Source organism: Engystomops pustulosus, chromosome 2 (genome assembly GCF_040894005.1).
Source record: "Engystomops pustulosus chromosome 2, aEngPut4.maternal, whole genome shotgun sequence".
Taxonomy (NCBI): domain Eukaryota; kingdom Metazoa; phylum Chordata; class Amphibia; order Anura; family Leptodactylidae; genus Engystomops; species Engystomops pustulosus.
Window position 1 is genome coordinate 176,956,822 of NC_092412.1, and position 7,361 is coordinate 176,964,182.

The 7,361-nt window shown below is 39.5% G+C and overlaps 1 protein-coding gene across 3 annotated transcripts in view; it reads right to left on the reverse strand.

Annotated features, from left to right (window-relative positions):
• EPS8L3 (EPS8 signaling adaptor L3) overlaps positions 1-3,879 on the reverse strand; it is a 108,912-nt gene extending 105,033 nt beyond the window's left edge. Inside the window, exon 1 of one of the 3 annotated variants that reach the window (XR_011853287.1) lies at positions 3,599-3,879. The gene's annotated coding sequence lies outside the window, so the exon portion shown is untranslated. The remainder of the gene's footprint in view (positions 1-3,598) is intronic. The other 2 variants (XM_072137394.1, XM_072137393.1) reach the window with 2 other exon arrangements.
• Between the last annotated feature and the right edge of the window lie 3,482 nt (positions 3,880-7,361).

Sequence of the window (7,361 nt, forward strand, 5' to 3'; positions counted from 1 at the left end):
GGTGCGATGGAATGAACAAGCAGAAGGTGCTTTTCAGGCCTTGAAGTCTGCGATTTGTGGATCTCCCGTCCTCATTACGCCAAACTTCAAGAGAGAGTTTATTGTACAGACGGATGCGTCAGATGTAGGGCTGGGAGCTGTCCTGTCTCAGGAGGTGAATGGAGAAGAACATCCCATTACCTACCTGAGCAGGAAGCTCAGGCCAGCAGAGAAAAATTACAGTATCGTAGAGAAGGAATGTCTGGCGATAAAATGGGCATTAGAGTCCCTACGGTACTACTTGCTGGGACGACAGTTCCGTCTCATAACTGACCACTCTCCTCTCACGTGGATGAGAAGAACTAAGGAGAAGAATGCCAGGGTCACTAGGTGGTTCTTGTCCCTCCAAAATTTCAGCTTCACGGTGGAGCACAGAGCCGGGAAACTACAGGGCAATGCGGATGCCTTGTCCCGAACGCATTGCTTAATGTCAGGAGTTCGCCCCGGTGGGTCTGAACTGAGGGGGAGGGTATGTGAGAAAGTAAGAGGTATTGTGTGGGAAAACCGCTATCTGACCTATAGGCAGATGAAATGCATGTGGTAAAAGCCCTGGGTTTGTCTGCAGTAACCCAAGGGTTAATGCAGACATGATAAGCAGGAGAAGTCTGTTTGGTCCATGTTGGCCTAGCTAACACAGACACATTTGTAATGTCCGTACTGGGCCTGCTTATTATGGAGTAGGGGTAGGCTGGTAGTGGGACTCCTACTCCACCCGGGCTTCGGTCCTGGGTTTGTGAATTGCCCACAGGTGCGGGTCACAGGCCTCGTTAGGGCCTGATTTAGTCTGCAGGCCAGAAGCAGTAGGAGAGGCCCTACCTGGAGAGCTGAAAGCGAGATTGCATTCTCACAGCAAAGGTAACTGAGGGTCTCCTGTCTTGCTGCTGGCCAAAAGCAGGTGCCAGGCAGCCTGGTACCCGGATAGCTAGGTTCCTCCAAATGTATTAGACAGCGCCTAGCCGGGCAGGAATTACTTTTATAATGTTTTTGCATGTGCCTAAGCCAAGGCTGAAGTTGTGTTCTGTTTTGCAAGTGTGAATAAACACTTAAATTGGACTTTAAACCTGCGTGTGTCACTGCTTCCTGCACTGCTACCAGTCAACTACCAGAGCAATTCCCCACAGGTTAAAATTGATTATTGGCATATGGGAATAAGTGAAATTTAGATCAGGTATCAAAGGAATGAATTGGTTTACTCCATAATGGGGTAATAAGAGATGACAGGTTACAGAAATGAATGCAAGACCATAGATAAAGAAAGGAATGAAGCATGTTTATCAGTTATTTAATAATGGAGCACTAATGTCCTTTTAGGAAATACAGAGAGAATACGGAATTGTAGATACCTGCTATTTCTTTTATTTGTAGTTGGTTCTCTATTCTACAGTAGTTTTGATTATACCGTCAGGTCTGTTGATTAAAATTGAGTTGATAAGAGCCACTTTCTCCCCGATTCCTCCTGCATAACCTATACATCAATCTTGCTCTATGCAAGCTTCAGAAAGTTTGCCCCAAAGGTGAGTGAAGTGAAAAGTAAAATCCAGGAAAACTTCTATAGAGACAGACCTGGAATAATCTTACCATAAATATATTTTTCTTGAATCCTTTCTGATTGCCTACGGACCGTAATCTTTATACCCTTTGATTTCTATGGGCCAAATTGTATTTCCTGGATGCACATTACACATTCTGTGGACTTTTAACTGAAAGCAGTCAGGCCATTTTCTTACCGGACTTGTTATTAGAGCTTTCACCTTTGGACCCAAATTATTTTGCTTAATATCACACAGATAATAAAAAACTCTTCATACTCTTATACAGATGTTGACCTATTTAGTTAATGTACCAATGGAGCAGTTCCTTGCATTATTTAATACAGCAAACTAAGACAGGTAAAGTTAAAGGGAACCCGTCACCACATTTTCACAAATACAGAAAGTGAAAGGTTCCTACAGAGCCCTATAAACTAACTGACACCCATCTTTTAGCTCAAAATTGTTTTCCTTACATCCCCATAAATCAATTTTATGTTTTATTATCTGGCTTCAGATGGAGAATGTCCTGCTCAGCTGGCCCCTCCTATCTACTCCTCCCCATATTCTATGACATGTTACCAGGGTGACATCATCTGAGGTGCTGTTCCATTTGCAAGCTAAACCCTATGTATGTATCTGATCACATGAAATCACAACAGCCTCCAAGAACTTCTTAATCTTACTCATCCTCCATTCTACTTTTCCTCACACAATGGACAGCGTGGTTGTTGTATGGCCAGTGGGTCCATAAAACAACCATGCTGGCTATTGAACCAGCTACACCAGTCCAATTCCACAACTCCGTTCATTAGCATTATGCCACCAAGAACAGGATAGCTGTGCAGAATCGTTTTTCCATGATGAGCCTACAAGGTGAAACATACCATGTCAGGAATTTTTGTAAAGACAACTTGTCCCTCCTATCACCTTCACCTAAACAATCAGATTGGGATCATTAATTTACAGTAGGGTGCTTGTCGGTTAGGACTACAGTTGAGGTTATTAAGGCTTTTTAAGACACCCAGCAAGGGAGATATTTGGGACATATTCTATTCATATCCTATTTCCACAATAATATATGTTCCTACCTTAAATTATCTCCTTTCTCATGTCACATTCTGACTACATATTCATTATAAAATAGTCACTACAAGGGTAAGCATCCATTAGTTTGGGAACTCTTACACTATGATTGTGCCCATCTTTTTGATACTTACAGATTGATGCAGATGGGATTGTTTTAAATTTATTATTTTTAATGAATTAATGGATTAATTGATTGATTTTATCACTACAAACACTGTATTGTTTTATGGATTAATTTTATTCATTTCTTAAAAAGTTGGATTTTAATTAGTGGGCTAATTCAGCTTCAATGTTGGGGGAGGAGACCACCTGGTTCAAGATAAAGAACAATATATATCGTATGCAGAAGCGCCCGTATAGTCCCCCCAGCCTTGAACACTGAGATAACAGAATAGACCTGGATGCATCAATACAAGATGAAGTATAAAGAATAAAGGAGTAAGGAATGTAGTGACATCATTTATGTACAAAATGTTATATAGTAAACTATTTTCAAATTGTAATAAGCGGATCCCTCATAGATTACATTACTTAAAGGAAATCTACCATTGTATTTATGTACATTCAATGGTAGTTTCCTCCTGCCTGCCTCATCCCTACACTCTCTTTGGTTAATCCATTAAACTAGCCAATTTTAATAGTAGCTTCTTAATTATTCATGTACACAATTAAGTCAAAGGGGGGACAATCACTATTTTGCCTCGAGGTTTAGCAAGTCCTACTTACGCTCCTGGGTCTAGTGATACTGTTGAAAGGTAAATATGAACTGTGGCTGATGGGAGAAGTGTCAGATATTGGGGAAAATGTGAGCAGTGTGTAGTTGACCCAACACTTTCTTGTTACAGTCCTGTTCACTTCGCAAACATATAGTCTAAGAAGAGATCAATCCAAACAATTGGTATTAACAATAATTAAATACTTTGATAAAAAGCACAATTTACCTGTTTACCACCGGAGCTGGTCTTGATGTTTCCTTTAGCTATAAATCCATCCAGAGCAAATGGATTGGATCTGTGGTTTAATGATTTTCACTTTGTTGGATCAAGGCTCAAGCAGCTTAATGTGAAGAGCACCCACTGACCTGAGCTTCTTGCAGGTGACACTCCCTTTGCACTTTGCCCAGGACCTGCTGTCATTGGTATTTACATAATGAAGCTAATGACAATTATACTCAGCTATTCCTCCCACGAACTGTTCAGGTACGTCACATCTCTCTTGATGTAAGCAGCCGTGTTATTGCCAAGCTTAAATACACCCAATCTTAAATAAACCTGTGTCCACTGCTGTCTGGTAATTTGCAGTCCAACCATCCATTTAGACATGTTTTATCTTACCATGCAAGTCTGTCTTGTCTGTATACAAGGTAAATATTAAATTGCTGTCATCATATCTTGCTGAACATTAACTCTGTTTTATGATTGCATCAATGCACACTTCTAGTTAATATTTTTTTACTAGCTGAATATGGTTAACCGTTTTTCAGATATGAAGAAAGTGAATAATAAATAAATGTAAATAAATGTATTGACTGCCCCACCTATTGAAATTAAAGGTTTTCATCAACATTCCAAGGCTGGAAAAGAAAACAAGGTAACAGATAATCTGTTTATGATATGTGAAGCTACAGTAAGGGGTAACTTCTTATTACTTAAGTACTTTATGACTCACCATCTAGTGAGATGCTGATGTAGACAAAGAATTCTTGTTTTAACCCTTATATCACCAAGGATGTATCTTATACATGGCATGGCAAAGTACTGGATTCTAGGAGCCATAACTTTGGATCGTTGGCTTCTAAGCCACAAGGCAGAATGAAGGGAGATGGAGGAGAGTGCACGCAGACTTTCTTACCTTGCCCTGCACTGTGCCTTTGTTGAAAAGTGCAGTGCTGGCATCCCAACTTAAATCTCCCTCCTCTGACCAAATAAACTGGCTCCCAAAACTTTGTATGCCTTTGTCTGTTTGTCTCAGCCCACAGCTGCTTAGCTCTGCTTGTTATTTGGCTCCGTCCATTACAGGATGCGTGAAATAGTGACAAAATCTGCAGTTTCCCACACAGTTGTCGCTACTTAATGCAGCATAAAGTTAGAGGGACAGCATTCTAGCAAGGAAAGAAGTGGATAGGGAGAGCAATTCCTAGCTCAACTTTCTTTTTACCATTTCTCATGAATATTTTAAAGGGGGAGATATGGTTGGTTTCCAAGGGCAACTAAGAATATTCTGACATTCAGACAGCTTGATAAATCTATAATCCAAATTTAATACGTCCTACAGTTTAGTTAGGATGAATTCCCCCCTAAACTCCAATCAAATACCCTACAATAAGGGAAACTCGAGAATGATAAATTTAAAAATATTTTAAATTTTTATTTCATATATATTAAAACTGATACAAACATTGATCTATACAAAAACTAAAAATGATCCCAAGATAGTAGGGGAGACTTCAACAGCTCAGCTAAAGCAAGTCAATTACAAATTTAAACCATGTTTAAATAAAAGACATTTCTTTCTATAGTAGGTAGTGTATAGGTTATTACCTTCTTGCTCTGGCTGTTTGTCTACCCCGCGCCTCGACGCGCGTTTCGCCTATTGCTTCCTCAGGAGGCGTGTTTAACCAAGAGGTATGTCCGGTTATTTATGGCCGTGAGTATCGAACATGTGATTTCTAGGGATGCTGTGATAGGTGGAAATATATGTCAGTGATCTGTTTAATTAAATCACCTGTTATATGGCGCATGCCCTTCCACTGCTTCCGCCTGTAGCAAGATGGCGACGTCCCTCTTCTGGCCACCGCCGCGCACGCGCAGTCCCAAGACGGAGAGAAATTACGTTTCCTCTGTCCGGGCATGCGCATAGGTATTTGCCGGAGGAAGCCGTCACCAGCGGAATTAGTGGTCGGGATGCGCTCACATAAAGAAGAGATAAAGAATAGAAAAGGGGAATAAGGAGAAATTATCTTTCATAGCTGTAAATCTTATTACTAATGTTTTTATAAGTACTAAACCTATTCAACCTAATAGTGTTGAAAAACAGTGCCGGGAGTGAAAAAATATTATTAATGGGATCGGGAGTAAGTGTGAAATGATATTCAAAAGAATTTTTGGTGTAAAAAGTTAAATCATCCCTAAGTGCCCTACTTACCCATGTATAAGCCATGTGAATGTGAATTTTCTATTCTCCCTAAGTGTCCATATAATTTATGTGTTGTCAAATTATATTAAACAGATTGAATGTGGCTATCCTTGTTCCGTGGTGTACAGTAGTGTAAATTTCTATTCTCCCCTGGGTGTCCATCAAATTTATGTGTTGGAAATAGAGACTGTGATTAATCAAATTTTACTAAGCAAATAGAATGTGACTATCCTTATTCCGTGGTGCTCAATAGTGTAAAAGACAATACTAACTATCCTTAGATTAATTACTAGTGATTGTGCTATCCCAACCATGGATCTCCCCAAAATATTGTGCCTAAGTGTTGTGCCTGTGATATGCTTATACTAGTAGTGTAGTACTTGTGATATTTGCTTGTGATAATTATAGTGATAATTCATAAGTCCTATTTTATAATTGAAAGTTAGTACTCTTTTCCCCTATCCTTAATTATACAATTTGGTTTGTTGCTCTCAATTTTTGAATGCACTGAAATTCTTCTTGGCTGATGCATATTTAATGAGTTAAAAACTCGGCAGTATATATAAGGGCCTTTGTATTAGTAATGAAATATTCATATGAAGCAACTACATACATATAATTGGTGGACCATTTCATCCCGGATAGCAGCTCAATTCCTTTTCTTGTAATTTCTCTCTTTGACTTTGGATTTCTTACTTAAGCGTACAACATGTTCAAAGTCCTTCTTCAATGACAGGATGTCTCGATTCTTATTTATCTCTATTGTGGTTATTTACAGCAAGGTTGTCCATTTCGCGTATATATCTTAGAGTTAATTTCATTTATTCACCCCAGTTCATCTTCTTTTTTTCTTCCTTCCGGGTATAGGGCTTCGATCTCGTCATGATCTTCCACCAACCAGCTCCACCTTCCCTGGTAAGTGCTGTCCCCCATGACCAACTGGACATTTCATAGTACTGGAATCAAAGAAACCATAGTTAAAACCATACATATACCCAACACAAAAATATTTCATAAAAAGGATCCAAAACTTAAAGATTCATTTAGTCCCGAAGGTGCCATTGTGCCTAACTTAAAAATCCATTTACATTCGATTTGTGCCAATTTCTTCATCAGATCTCCCCCCCGCACACCCAAATGTACCTTATCAATACCTCTGAAGACAAGTCCTTTGGAGTTGCATTGGTGATGTAGTTTGAAATGTCTTGGTAATGTCTTCAAGGATTCAATATGTTCTTCTGATCTTGCGTTCTCGATGTCCCTTAGATGTTCACCAACTCTTAATTTGAAATCCCTTGTTGTTAGACCAATGTAAATCTTCCCGCACGGGCATGTTGCGTGGTATATTATCCCGGGGGTTTTACATGAGATATATTGTGTGATCTTGTATTCCTTTTTGTATTCTTGGTCCCAAAATATATCACATCTTTGGATGTTATCGCACGCTTTACAGTTTTTACTTGGGAAACATCCCCATCTTGGACCTTTAGTTCCAAAGGGATTCCCCTTTTCTGGAATATAGTGACTGTGGACCAACCGGTCTTTCAGATTTTGTGCTCTTCGTGCTGT